At 37.9% G+C, this 16,022-nt stretch overlaps 1 pseudogene; it reads right to left on the bottom strand.

The window, feature by feature from the left end:
- Positions 1–14,215, bottom strand: part of LOC147340727 (uncharacterized) — a 49,694-nt pseudogene extending 35,479 nt beyond the window's left edge.
- Positions 14,216–16,022: the final 1,807 nt, after the last annotated feature.

Here is a 16,022-nt window from a genome sequence, read left to right as displayed (position 1 = left end):
GATGTACTCCTTTCCCAGTTTGGAAGCAGTCCGTTGTTCCATGTCCAGTTCTAACTGTTGCTTCTTGACCTGCATGCATACATATTTCTCAGGAGGCAGGTAAGGTGGTCTGGTATTCCCAACTCTTTAAAAAATTTTCAGTTTTTTGTCATCCATCCACACAGTCAAAGGCTTTAGGATAGTCAACGAAGCAGAAACAGATGTGTATTGACAATTTTATCTCTGGTTCCTCTGTCTTTTCTAAATTCAGCTTTAACATCTGAAAATTCTCAGTTCACATACTGTTGAAACCTAGCTTGAAGGATTTTGAGCATTACCTTGCTAGCATGTGAAATGATTGCAATTGTACAGTAGTCTGAACATTCTTTGGGATTGGAATGAAAACTGACCTTTTCCAGTCCCGTGACCACTGCTTAGTTTTCCAATTTGCTGGCATATTGAGTGCAGCACATTCACAGCATCATCTTTTAGGATTTGAAATAGCTCAGCTGGAATTCTATCACCTCCACTCGCTTTGTTCTAGAAATGCTTCCTAAGGCCCACTTGACTTCACACTCCAGGATGTCTTGCTCTAGGTGAGTGGCCACACCATTGTGGTTATCTAGGTCATGAAAACCTTTTTTGTACAGTTCTTTTGTGTATTCTTGCCACCTCTTCTTAATCTCTTCTACTTATGTTAGATCCTTACCATTTCTGTCCTTTATTGTGCCCATCTTAGCATGAAATGTTCCCTTGGTATCTCTAATTTTCTTGAAGAAATCTCTAGTCTCCCTCATCTATTTTTTTTCTTTATTTCTTTGCATTACTCACTTAAGAAGACTTTCTTATCTTTCCTTTCTATTCTTTGGAACTCTGCATTCAGATGGGTATATCTTTTTTTTTCTCCTTTGCCTTTGGCTTCTCTTCTTTTCTCAGCTATTTATAAGACCTACTGTATATAACTATATGTACATAACTATAGGACATTATCAAAATCAGGAAAAGAATAATGGCACAATATTACTAATAGCTATAACTAATTAGCATAACTAACTAAATCTAACTAAATAAGGTTTTATTTATTCCATCATTAAAAGCAAATTACAATGAAAATTTTGAATGACTAATAATTTAAACAATGATTTTCTTTTTCTTACCCTGTCCCCTAACCACTAAGTTCCCACCCCCTAACCCCCCAACAGTAGCCATTTTTATAGTTGCTTGTGTATTAATCCAAAGTTTCTTTGTGTAAATATAAGCAAACATGAATATATATTTTTACTTCCTCTCCTTTTTTATACAAAAGGAAACATGTCATACACATTCTTTTGCACCTTTTATTTCACTATACCTTTCTTGGAGGGCTTTTTATATCAGAGATAACTTCTTCTTTTGTAAAGCCCCCAAACATTTCAGTATATAGATGTACTATAGACTAATTAACTAGCCTCTCTTGATAGGCATTTGTGTTGTTTCCAATCCTTTCCTATGGTAATTGATGCTGCAATAAAAAATCTTGAAAATGTATCAGTATGCACCTGTGGGAATATATTTGCAGGATATACACTCTCAGAAGGCATATTGCTAGATCAAATGATATATGGCATTTGTAATTGCCAAACTGCCTTTCCACCAACCATTTTCCTTAGAGCCTTTCTAATAGAATATATTATCAAGCTTTTGGTTCTTTACTAAAATGATAGGCAAATATGGTATTTCAGTAGTCACATTTCTATCACAATAATGAAGGAAGCTTAACATCTTTTTCTGTTTAAGAGCCATTTGGATTTCCTCTTCAATGAATTGTCAGTTCATCTCATTTCTCCATTTAATGTTGATCTTTCACTTCATGTATATGAAGTTTTTATATATTAAGGAAAATTAACCTATAGGTTCCCACATAAAGAAAAATATTTTTAATATTTTGGCTAAAGTATTTCCATCATATATGTATACTTTAGAAAAAGGAGAGTTGTAATCCTTCAGCATTACATTTTTATCTTCCTATTTTCCAATTGATTGATGCTTCCTTTACAATGCTATTTGTGTGACACAAATCAGTTAAGATTTTATCAGAATCTCCATGATTCTATACTGATGGCAAATCCTCTCAATGATTTGGTCCTGAATGCTTAACTACAGGTTTTCTGCTTTTGAATTTTCACAAAGCCTCTTCCTCTCCAAACCAGATGGCCTAGAAAGATGTATTTAATGGTTAATCATTGCCATCTACTGGTAAAGATGGAAATTTCGTCTAGCTACTTGCCCTTGTGGCTTGGAAGATTTGCTTTATGTATGACAACCTAAAATGTTGATGTACAACAGAAAACCACAAAATTATTATATAAAGCAATTATCCTTCCATTAAAAATTATAATATATATAATATATATAATATATAATATATATATATATATAACATGGGAAAATAAATAAAGTGAAAAACAATATAAAAAAAAGAAAAAAAAATACAGTTCCTATTTTCAAGTCAGTCAACGCCTAGTAGAAAGACAATCCCATAAACAGACTTTTAAAATCAAGTGGTACAAGTGCAACAACTAAGGTAAACACAGAGCGGACTGTAGAAGTCCAATAGGAGGAAACTAACCAGGGAGGGGAAGTCAATCCTTTCTAGAGGAGATGATGCTGAACCTGAGCATCATTTCTATTCCATCTACAATTTCCAATCACTTACATGGAGTGAACAACACTTTATCTTCAATAAAGCATATACTTTAAAAAAAAATTCCAGAAAATCTGGATGCTTGATAGTCTTAAATAAAATGGCAAAGAAATAGAAACAAAAATTTAGGAAGCTTATGAGTTTAGTCAAAACATAGTTTTCTTTGAAACCACTAATTCAAAAAGATGTGTGCACCTCAGTGTTCATAGCAGCATTATTTACAATAGCCAAGACATGGAAACAATCTAAGGGTCCATCAACAGATGGATAAAGATGTGATATACAATGGAAATACTACTCAGCCATAAAAAGAATGAAAATTTGCCATTTGTAGCAGCATTCATGGATTTGGAAGATATTATGCTAAGTGAAATAAGTCAGAAAAAGATAAATACTGTATGATATCACTTATATGTGGAATTTAAAAACTACAACAAATTCCTGAATAAACTACATAAAAGAAGCAGACTCACAGGTATAGAGAACAAATTAGTGGTTACCAGTGGGGGAGGAAGGGCAATAAAAGGGTAAGAGAGAGAGATATAAACTGTTGAGTGTCAGATAGGCTCAAGAATGTATTGTACAAAGGGAATATAGCAAATATTTTTTAATAACTATAAATGGAAAGTAACCCTTAAAATCATATAAAAAGTAAAAAGCAAAAAAAAAAAATAATAAAATAAATGTTAAAATGCTCAAAATAATATTCCTTTTTCAATTACTAAGATTCCTTTAGTGATTGTAGCCAAATAGCAGAATATTGGACTGTTGAAAAAACTAATCACAAACGTATTATTTCTACCTTGCTGATTTCCAGTTCGTTTAAATTTTATTTGTTGTCTTGAACAAATTAATTTCATGGATTGGATAAGTGATAAAATATAAGGCTTTAACTATGTAAAATATTCAGAAGCCTGTGACTAATCATTTACTGATAAGGTAGAATAACATACCTTATTGAATATAACATATTCAATGATAATGCAGACTGAAAATGTAACAATGGTCTGGAGATTATCACAGTTTGCCCAGTGCTATCTGTAGTGGAGTTTGATAACGTTTAACTGTTTCAAGATGATATTAACAACCTCTAATAAAAAATTATTTAATGATAATATTCTCATGTGTCTAAAGAATACTTTAATTACATACCAGTATTTATTTCTATGCTCTTCAGACTATCCCTGAGTTTCTTAACAAATATAGGGTTGTTTTGTTTTTTTTTCTCTTGACATAGTTGCTGTATATTTTCACAAGGTGAAAGTAGTCAAAACATGTTACAGCCTGTAGCTGAATGTCGCTCAATCATGTCATGTAAGCTTGGCTTTAAAGGCAGATAAACGTAAAAAAAAAAATATTATCAGAACAAAAACCAAAAATAAACAACAAAGGCAATGGTGAATTCTCACAGGACTAAACTATGCCACACATTTTCCTGTTAGAGATTCACAGAATATATTGGGACTTATGCTAGGATTGTAACAGCTTTGAAACCCACAAGCTATTCTGTGGTAAAAGTAAAAGCGGGTGGAAGTGAAGAAGAGGTAGCAAGTATGTAGTAGTCTAACCTCCAGTCACTCAAATCTAATTGTTAAGTCGATTAGAAAAGATTAATGTTGACAACTCAAGAATTAACTCAGGCTCTGCTTTTTAGTTCCTAGTTCTCTGTGTGTGAACTACCTGCATAAAGAATATAGTGATGACTTTGCATGAAGAAGCATTATTCAATTCTGTGGAAATCTGATCTGGGCCTTAGCTTCTGAAAAGTCTCACACGTCAAAGTCAATATTTTATATGTACACTCAGAGCACAGTACCTCTGTACACCATTCTAAAAAGTTTAACTCAGTCCAAAAGTTTCCTAAGTCCTCTATTAAATTGTAAATCTGCAGTCCATTTCTTCCTCCTAATTCCCCGACTCTACCATAAGGAAGAGAAGAAAATGGTAGATTGACACGAGGCATAGCAGTTCACTTGTGGTGTGCCCAGTAAAGGGAAGTTTAGGAGATGGTCACAGCAATGAAGAGAAAGTGTCTACAGTGGAAGTATTTAGATAGATATAACAGAAACTAAGTAGGAATTTAGCTATGGGAATATGAGACCTGGAAATGGGAGAGTAACATTAATTGAATATAGCCTAAATGATGTGCATTATACTTGGCTCTCCTGAATTGTACCCACTAATAAAGCTTGTACACCATTAAGTAAAAACGGGATAATGTGAGGAGAGAAGGAGATCTGAAAAACAGGTGGGTAGCTGAAGTAACTATGGAGGCTAAGAACAAGTGAGTCCTTAGAAGTGAAAAGGCATCACCTCCCTGCTCACTTTTTCTAACACATAGGATTCATCTACAGAGTAATCGGGCACTTGAAGGAAAAAGTGACAACTAAAACAATTTGACAACCTTAAAACAACAGGATGAGAAAAACTAGAGATCTTTTCAAGAAAATTGGAGATAGCAAGGGAATATTTCATGCAAAAATGGGCACAATAAAGGACAGAAATGGCAAGGACCTAACAGAAGTAGAAGAGACTGAGAAGAGGAGGCAAGAATACACAGAAGAACTATACAAAGAAAGGTCTTAATGACCTGAATAAGCACGATGTTGTGGCCACTCACCTAGGGTCAGACATCCTGGAGTGTGAAGTCAAGAAGGCCTTAGGAAGCATTTCTATGAATAAAGCTACTGGAAGTGATGGAATTCCAGCTGAGCTGTTTCAAATCCTAAAAGATGTTGCTGCTAAAGTGCTGCACTCAGTATGCCAGCAAATTTGGAAAACTCAGCAGTGGTCACAGGACTGGAAAAAGTCGGTTTTCATTTCAGTCCCAAACAAGGGCAATGTCAAAGAATGTTCAGACTACCATAAAATTGTGCTCATTTCACATGCTAGCAAGGTAATGCTCAAAATCCTTCAAGTTAAGTTTCAAAAGTATGTGAACCGAGAACTTCCAGATGTTCAAGTTGAATTTAGAAAAGGCAGAGGAACCAGAGATCAAATTGCCAACATTTACTGGATAATAGAGAAACCAAGGGAATTCCAGAAAAACATCTACTTCTGCTTCATTGACTACACTAAAGCCTTTTTGACTGTGGATCACAACAAACTGAAAAATTCTTAAAGAGATAGGAGTAAAAGACCACCTTATCTGTCTCCAGAGAAACCTGTATGCATGTCAAGAAGCAACACTTAGAACCAGACATGGAACAACAGACTGGTTCAAAATTGGGAAAGGAGTATGTCAAGGCTGCATATTGTCACCCTGCTTATTTAACTTATATGCAGAGTACATCATGTGAAATGCTGGGCTGGATGAATAACAAGCTGAAATCAAGACTGTTGGGAGAAATATCAAAAACCTCAGATGTGCAGATAATACCATTCTAATGGCAGAAAGTGAAAAGGTATTAAAAAAACCTCTTTCTGGCTTACTTCACTCTGGGAACATGTGTACACCCGTGGTGGATTCATGTTGATGTATGGCAAAACCAATACAATATTGTAAAGTAATTAGCCTTTAATTAAAATAAATAAATTTAATTAAAAAAATAAACTCAACATTCAAAAAACTAAAAACAACAACAACAACAACAACAACAAACCTCTTGATGAGGGTGAAAGAGGAGAGTGAAAAAGCTGGCTTAAAACTCAACATTCAAAAAACGAAGATCATGGCATCTGGTCCCATCACTTGATGGCAAATAGGGAAAAAGTGGAAGAAGTGGCAGATTTTATTTTGGGGGGCTCCAAAATCACTGTGGACAGTGACTGCAATCATGAAATTTAAAGACACTTGCTCTTCTGAAGAAAAGCTAAGACAAATCTGGACAGCGTATTAAAAAGCAGAGATCACTTTACTGACAAAGGTCTGTGTAGTCCAAGCCTTGGTTTTTCCAGTAGTCATGTATGGATGTGAGAGTTGGACCATAAAGAAGGCTGAGTGACAAAGAATTGATGCTTTTGAACTGTGGTGCTGGAGAGGACTCTTGAGAGTCTCTTGGACAACAAGGAGATTAAGCCAGTCAATCCTAAAGGCAATCAACTCTGACTATTCATTACAAGGACTAATGCTGAAGCAGAAGCTCCAATACTTTGGCTACCTGATGTGAAGAGCTGAAACACTGCCAAAGAGCCTGATACTTGGAAAGATTGAAGGCAGGAGGAGAAGGGGGTGACAGAGGATGAGATGGTTGGATGGCATCACGGACTCAATGGACATGAGTTTGAACAAACTCTGGGAGATAGTGATGGGCAGGGAAGCCTGGCATGCTGCAGTCCACAGAGTCACAGAGTACATGACTTCATGACTGAACGACAACAACAACAACAACAATATAGTTAGCCTTTTATAACATCAACATTATTCACTATAGTCTATTCATCCAGAGTACTTTTAACTTCTTAAGTCCCAATTTAAATTGTTCTGATTTTTAATAGAAAATAAAAATAATCTGACCACTCTCCTTCATTTATCTATCCTTTATCAACTTTTTGTCTTAACTTTTTCAAGAGTTTTAATTTTCACTGACCTTGATACTATTCAGAAGGTACCAAATCAAGAACATATGTAGAATTATACTGAGGCTTGTGTTCTTTAGTCTCAAACTAGGTCTTCCTTAAAATATAGAGATCATAATTGTGCATGAGTGAGTGAGTGAAAGCCACTCAGTTGTGTCCAGCTCTTTGGGACCACATGGACTACAGAGCCCATGGAATTGTCCAGGCCAGAAAACTGGAGTAGGTAGCCTTTCTCTCCTCCAGGGAATCTTCTCAACTCAGGGATTGAAGCCAGGTCTTCTGCATTGCAGGCGGATTCTTCACCAGCTGAGCCACAAGGGAAGCCCATAACTGGGCATATTCTAGGTCTAATATACTATAACAAAAAGATGATCTTGAAGTATCTTACTAGCTATTTGTTATATTTAAAACAATAAAAGCATTGCTGCTTCTTTTTATACTTGTGGTTTGTTTTGATATCCAGACCTTTAACTTCAGAGCTATTTGTAAGGTACAGTGAATTAAAGAGATCCATACAAGTCTTCTGTTTTAGAGGATGTGTGCTACTGAGATAAATATAAGATAAATCTTATCCTTATTCATCAGAGGGTAGACAGAATGAAATCCACAATCACAGAAAACTAACCAAATTGATCACAAGGACCACACATTTGTCTAACTCAATGAAACTGTGAGCCATGCCACGTAGGGAAACCCAAGACAGATGGGTTGTGGTAGAGAGTTATGACCAAACATGGTCCACTGCAGAAGGAAATGGAAAGCCACTTCAGTACTGTTGCCTTGAGAATCCCATGAACAGTATGAAATGGTAAAAAGATATGACACTGAAAGATGAACTCCCCAGGTCAGTAGGTGCCTGACATGCTACTGGAGAAAAGTGGAGAAATGACTCCAGAAAGAATGAAGAGATGGAGCCAAAGCTAAAACAATGCCCAACTGCAGATGTGACTGGTGACGGAAGTAAAGTCTGATGCTGTAAAGAACAATATTACACAGGAACCTGGATTGTTAGGTCCATGGATCAAGGTAAATATGAAGTGGTTAAACAGGAAATGGCACGACTGAACATTGACATTTTAGGAAACAGTGAATTAAAATGGACTAGAATGGGGGAATTATTTCAGATAGCCATTGTATTACTACTCTGGGCAAGAATCCCTTAGAAGAAATGGAGGAGCCTTCATAGTCAACAGAAGAGTCTGAAATGCAGTCTTAGGGTGCAATCTACAAAATGAGAGATTTTGTTCGTTTCCAAGGCAAACCATTCAATATCACAGTAATCCAAGTCTATGCCCCAACCATTAATGACGAAGAAACTGAAGTCGAATGGTTCTATGAGAACCTACAAGACCTTCTAGAACTAACACCAAAAGATGTCCTTTTCATCATAGGGGACAGGAATGCAAAAGTAGAAAATCTGGAGTAACAGGCAAGTTTGACCTTGGAGCAAAAAATGAAGCAGAGCAAAGGCTAACAGAGTTTTGCCAAGAGAACTCACTGTTGATAGCAAACACCTTCTTTCAATAACACAAGAGAAGACTGTACACATGGACATCACCAGAAGATCAATACTGAAATTCAGTTCAGTTTAGTTCAGTCACTCAGTCGTGTCTGACTCTTTGCAACCCCATGAATTGAAGCACTCCAGGCCTCCCTGACCATCACCAACACCTGGAGTTCACTCAGACTCACGTCCATCAAGTCAGTGATGCCATCCAGCCATCTCATCCTCTGTCATCCCCTTCTCCTCCTGCCCCCAAACCCTCCAAGCATCAGAGTCTTTTCCAATGAGTCAACTCTTCACATGAGGTGGGCAAAGTACTGGAGTTTCATTTTTAACATCATTCCTTCCAAAGAAAACCCAGGGCTGATCTCCTTTAGAATGGACTGGTTGGATCTCCTTGCAGTCCAAGGGACTCTCAAGAGTCTTCTCCAACACCACAGTTCAAAAGCATCAATTCTTCAGTGCTCAGCTTTCTTCACAGTCCAACTCTCACATTCATACATGACCACTGGAAAAACCATAGCCTTGACTAGACGGACCTTTGTTGGCAAAATAATGTCTCTGCTTTTCAATATGCTATCTAGGTTGGTCATAACTTTTCTTCCAAGGAGTAAGTGTCTTTTAATTTCATGGCAGCAATCACCATCTGCAGTGATTTTGGAGCCCCAAAAAGTAAAGTCTCACAGTTTCCCCATCTATTTCCCATGAAGTGATGGGATCAGATGCCATGATCTTCGTTTTCTGAATGTTGAGCTTTAAACCAACTTTTTTACTCTCCTCTTTCACTTTCATCGAGAGGCTTTTTAGTTCCTCTTCACATTCTGCCATAAGGGTGCTGTCGTCTGCATATCTGAGGTTAGTGATATTTCTCCTGGCAATCTTGATTCCAGCTTGTGCTTCTTCCAGCCCAGCGTTTTTCATGATGTACTCTGCATACAAGTTAAATAAGCAGGGTGACAATATACAGCCTTGATGTACTCCTTTTCCTATTTGGAACCAGTCTGTTGTTCCATGTCCAGTTCTAACTGCTGCTTCCTGACCTGCATACAGATTTCTCAAGAGGCAGGTCAGGTGGTCTGGTATTTCCATCTCTTGAAGAATTATCCAAGTTTATTGTGATCCACACAGTCAAAGGCTTTGGCATAGTCAATAAAGCAGAAATAGATGTTTTTCTGGAACTCTCTTGCTTTTTCAATGATCCAGAGGATGTTGGCAATTTGATCTCTGGTTCCTCTGCCTTTTCTAAAACCAACTTGAACATCTGGAAGTTCATGGTTCACATATTGCTGAAGCCTGACTTAGAGACTTTTGAGCATTACTTTACTAGCATGTGAGATGAGTGCAATTGTGTGGTAGTTTGAGCATTCTTTGGAATTGCCTTTCTTTGGGATTGGAATGAAAACTGACCTTTTCCAGCCCTGTGGCCACTGCTGAGTTTTCCAAATTTGCTGGCATATTGAGTGCAGCACTTTCACAGCATCATCTTTCAGGATTTGAAATAGCTCAACTGGGATTTCATCATCTGCACCAGCTTTGTTCATAGTGATGCTTTCTAAGGCCCACTGGACTTCACATTTAGGATGTCTGGCTCTAGGTGAGTGATCACACCATTGTGATCATCTTGATCATGAAGATCTTTTTTGTACCATTCTTCTGTGTATTCTTGACATCTCTTCTTAATATCTTCTGCTTCTTTTAGGTCCATACAATTTCTGTCCTTTATCGAGCCCGTTTTGCAAGAAATGTTCCCTTGGTATCTCTAATTTTCTTAAAGAGATCTCTAGTCTTTCCCATTCTGTTGTTTTCCTCTCTTTCTTTGCATTGATCGCTGAAGAAGGCTTTCTTATCTCTTCTTGCTATTCTTTGAAACTCTGCATTCAGATGCTTATATCTTTTCTCTTTTGCTTTTCGCTTCTCTTCTTTTCACAGCTATTTGTAAAGCCTCTCCAGACAGCCATTTTGCTTTTTTGCATTTCTTTTCCATGGGGATCGTCTTGATCCCTGTCTCCTGTACAATGTCATGAACCTCTGTCCATAGTTCATCAGGCACTCTATCTATCAGATCTAGTCCCTTTAGTCTATTTCTCACTTCCACTGTAGAATCATAAAGTATTTGATTTAGGTCATTCCTGAATGGTCTAGTGGTTTTACCTACTTTCTTCAATTTAAGTCTGAATTTGGCAATAAGGAGTTCATGATCTGAGCCACAGTCAGCTCCCGGTCTTCTTTTTGCTGACTGTATAGAGCTACCCCATCTTTGGTTGCAAATAATATTATCAGTCTGATTTCGGTGTTGACCATCTGGTGATGTCCATGTGTAAAGTCTTCTCTTGTGTTGTTGGACGAGGGTGTTTGCTATGACCAGTGCGTTCTCTTGGCAAAAGTCTATTAGCTTTTACCCTGCTTCATTTTGTACTCCAAGGCCAAATTTGCCTGTTACTCCAGGTGTTTCTTGACTTTCTAGTTTTGCATTCCAGTCCCCTATAATGAAAAAGACATCTTTTTTTGGGTGTTAGTTCTAAAAGGTCTTTAGATCTTCATAGAACCATTCAACTTCAGCTTCTTCAGCATTACTGGTTGGGGTATAGACTTGGATTACTGTGATATTGAATGGTTTGCCTTGGAAACGAACAGTGATCATTCTGTCATTATTGAGATTGCATCCAAGTCCTGCATTTCGGACTCTTTTGTTGACTATGATGGCTACTCCATTTCTTCTAAATGATTCCTGCCCGCAGTAGTACATATTATGGTCATCTGAGTTAAATTCACCCATTCAAGTCCATTTTAGTTCGGTGATTCCTAGAATGATGACGTTCACTCTTGCCATCTCCTGTTTGACCTCTTCCAATTTGCCTTGATTCATGGACCCAACACTCCAGGTTTCTTGTCCAAGGAGTGATGGCAGCATAGACGTAGGAGGGCCGAGAAAAGCTACTCCATGTTCAAGATCAGGAGAGGTGACGGTGAGGAGATACCCCTCATCCAAGGTAAGGAACAGTGGCTGTGTTTTGCTGGAGCAGCCATGAAAAGATACTCCACGTCCAAAGTAAGAGAAACCCAAGTAAGATGGTAGGTGTTGGGAGAGGGCATCAGAGGACAGACACACTGAAACCATAATCACAGAAAATGAGTCAATCTACTCACACAGACCACAGCCTTGTCTAACTCAATGAAACTAAGTCATGGTGTGTGGGGCCACCCAAGACGGGCGGGTCAGGATGGAGAGGTCTGACAGAATGTGGTCCACTGGAGAAGGGAATGGCAAACCATTTCAGTATTCTTGCCTTGAGAACCCCATGAACAGTATGAAATACTGAAATTAGATCGATTATATTATTTGCAGCCAAAGATGGAGAGGCTCTATACAGTCAGGAAAAAAAAAAAAAAAAGACCAGGAGCTGACTTTAGCTCAGATCACAAATTCCTTATTGCTAAATTCAGATTTAAATTGAAGAATGTAGCGGAAACCATTAAAGCATTCAGGTATGAACTGAATCAAATCCTTTAAAATTATACAGTGAGGAGAAGGCAATGGCAACCCACTCCAGTACTCTTGCCTGGAAAATCCCATGGACAGAAGAGCCTGGTAGGCTGCAGTCCATGGGGTCGCACAGAGTCGGACACGACTGAAGTGATTTAGCAGCAGCAGCAGCAGCAGCAGCATGCAGTTACAAGCATAATGTAGATGGATCCTAAACTACATATCATGTGTAATTCATAAATGAGATTATCCTTACATAAAGAAATGATCCTCTTAACTGTAGAATTAATGGACTTTTAGATATGCAGATGACACCACCCTTATGGCATAAAGTGAAGAGGAACTAAAAAGCCTCTTGATGAAAGTGAAAGAGGAGAGTGAAAAAGTTGGCTTAAAACTCAACATTCATAAAATGAAGATCATGGCATTTGGTCCCATCACTTCATGCGAAATAGATGAGGATACAGTGGAAACAGTGTCAGACTTTACTTTTTGGGGCTCCAAAATCACTGCAGATGGTGATTGTAGCCATGAAATTAAAAGATGCTTACTCCTTGGAAAGAAAGTTGTGACCAACCTAGACAGCATATTGAAAAGCAGAGACGTTACTTTGCCAACAAAGGTCCGTCTAGTCAAGGCTATGGTTTTTCCAGTGGTCATGTATGGATGTAAGAGTTGGACTGTGAAGAAAGCTGAGCGCCAAAGAATGGATGCTTTTGAACTGTGGTGTTGGAGAAGACTCTTGAGAGTCCCTTGGACTGCGAGGAGATCCAACCAGTCCATTCAGAAGGAGTTCAGCCCTGAGATTTCTTTGGAAGGAATGATGCTAAAGCTGAAAGTCCAGTACTTTGGCCACCTCATGCAAAGAGTTGACTCATTGGAAAAGACTCTGATGCTGGGAGGGATTGGGGGGAGGAGGAGAAGTGGATGACAAAGGATGAGATGGCTGGATGGCATCACTGACTCAATGGACGTGAGTCTGAGTGAACTCCGTGAGTTGGTGATGGACAGGGAGGCCTGGCGTGCTGCGATTCTTGGTGTCACAAAGAGTCGGACACAACTGAACGACTAGACTGAACTGATAGCTGAGAAAATTGAAGCCCAGTGAAGTGAAGAGATTTCTCCAAGACAGGGTCAAATTACAGTCAAGCGTATTGGATCCCTCTTTCCATTTCTCTGACATTGTTGCTGGGGGTTGAGGGGTTGCTCAAATAGGACAATTCTTTAGTGAATTACACTTGGGTCACTTGGATTTTATCTGAGGAAGGGGTTTCCAGTTTTTGCTGCATCCAAATCCTGAACAAAATGTATTTGGTTATGCTGAGTTTTATTTGAATTTAATTAAATGTCAATGAATATGGAAGAGAACATACCCAGCTCTATGCATGATAAATGATATCCATTATTTCTTGAATCATTTGCTGATCTCACGAGAGATTTCCCATTATTCTCACATGTATTTAGAAATTTCTTATTCGTGATCATTTGTATTATTTGATTTATTTTTATAGTAGTGGATAGTCTGGCTTTTTACACCAACTAGTACTGCCAGTCCTATTCTAGATAATGCTGCTACCAAAATCAGGTCCAGAGTATTCCAGAGTTGGTCACATTTGGCTCCCATGTACCAAAAACTTCCCCACCGACCTCTGAAATTTAGACATCTATATAGAGATAATAAAAATAAAAAAATCTCACAAATTTGAGAAACAAAAACAAAATGTTTTCAATGAAAGAATCCAGTCTTTCTTTGTTACTAAACCATGAGGTTTCCCTTTAAGGTCCTTATGAAATTTCTATTGTCCTTTTTTCCACTTGAGTGTGTGTGCATGCTCAGTTGTGTCTGACTCTTTGTGACTTCATGAACTGTAGCCAGAAGGCTCCTCTGTCCATGGAATTTTCCAGGCAAGAATACTGGAGTTGGTTGCCATTTCCTTTTCCAGGAGGTTCTTTCAGACCCAAGGATTGAACCCCATCTCCTGCACTGCAGGAAGATTCTTTACCACCGAGCCACCAAACATGCTGAAATGTACAGGTTTGGATACATTGAGTTAGCATGCAGAAGGCAGTCAGGATTTCCCAACCATTGAGTAATTAAAATGTAGCACTTAGTTAGAAATGAAAGAAAAAAAAAAAAAAAAGTCTTACACAGAATGGTTGTCTCAAGACTGCTTTTAAAACTCTCTATATTTTGCCCATTGCTCACACCTTTATTCACTCTGACTACTTCAGTTCTATAAGTGCTATGAAAAGAGTTTGAAGCAGTCTAATCTACTAGTTCTGTAACTGCAGCTGGATGTTCCCTTCACCAGCACTTACAGTGATGAATGAGGTTAACAACCTAACTATGCCACTTGACAGCAAATATAAGAATAAACATGCAAAGGTGAGAATAAACTGTCTGTCAGCCAAATCTGCCTGCCTCCATCTTTCCCATGATTCCAGATCCTTCTCTATTTTAAAGAAATAAATGACATATATAAACTTCTCATGTTTTTATAAAGTTTGACACTTTACCAGATAACCTGAATGTGGTTCTCTAGTGTCTGGATTGATAGCATACACCCACATAGAAATGCCTATGGGTTTGTGGATAGGAATAATATGACTTCTCAACATCCTCCTCTGGAGGGACTAATGGTGAGGTTAGTTCTTGTAGTGTCTTTAGAAATTGCCTGTAGAATTGTACTATCTCTTGTAGAATTGATAAAGAATTACTCACTTAAACAGTGACTATCAAATCATAAGTCAACTACTCCTGGTTTTTATTGTTCCAGTATATTAAGGACTACTGCCGTGGATGACATGAAGGGATTGATTAGATGATTATTATAATCTTTTATAGCTCTGATAGCCTAGGATTCTGTTATAAAATGTATCTACTGGCTTCACATAGGTAGTAACCTACTCAATGGGGCATGGATTCTAAAATATAATGTCATTCACTTAAGAAAATATGTTTGAAAAATATATCTTATAAACTCTCATGGATTTCTTCCTTAAAAAAAGACTTTTAAAAGTGCATTTCTGATTTAGTCTAAGATCAAATCACAAAGGAATTATCCATTAAACAGTAACAGTTCATTTATTCAACAACATTTATTGGGCTTCCCTGGTGACATAGATGGTAAAGAATCTGCCTGCAATGTGGGAGACCTAGGTTCGATTACTGGGTTAGGAAGGCCCCCTGGAGAAGGGAGGGCAACCTATTCCAGTATTCTTGCCTGGAGAATTCCATGTTCAGAGGAGCTTTGCAGACTACATCTCATGGGCTCCCAAAGAGTAGGACACGACTGAATGACTAACACTTTACCACATGCCTAGTACTATGCCAGGCATTTGAGATAAACCAGAGAATAAAACAAGATTCATGTCTTCAAGCAGCTTAAAATGTAACAGAACGAAGACAGGCAACATTATTAATAAACTATCTAGAATGTTTAAAGGTGATAAGTGCTAAGGAAAAATAGAAAAAGTAGAGCATGGTAAAGGGGATTAGCAATTATGGGGGAAAAGATAGTGGGAGAGACTGCAGTGACATAATAGGCTAGTAAAGGGCAGGATTTATTGAGAAGGTAATATTTGAAGAAACACTGAAGTAGGTGAGGGAGTTAGTCATAGGTTACTTTGGGAAAAGAGGCTTCCAAGCAGCAGGAACAGCAAAGCAAAGGGATGGAATATGCCCATGTGTCTGAAGAACAGAAGATAATCCGTATGGCTGAAGCACAGTAAGGGACTATGGTAGAAGATAAGGCCAAAGAAGTATGGCAACAAGATCACAGAAGACCTTACAAGGTCATTGTAAGGACTTTATCTTTTACAGAGTGGAATGAGGAATAGTTATAGGATATTGA

The sequence above is a fragment of the Bos grunniens genome, chromosome X, assembly GCF_055505025.1.
Source record: "Bos grunniens cultivar Pamir isolate PY7600 chromosome X, Bosgru_T2T1.0, whole genome shotgun sequence".
In the NCBI taxonomy this organism is placed as follows: domain Eukaryota; kingdom Metazoa; phylum Chordata; class Mammalia; order Artiodactyla; family Bovidae; genus Bos; species Bos grunniens.
Note: the sequence above shows the minus strand (reverse complement) of the source record. Positions and strands in the feature narration are given on the sequence as shown.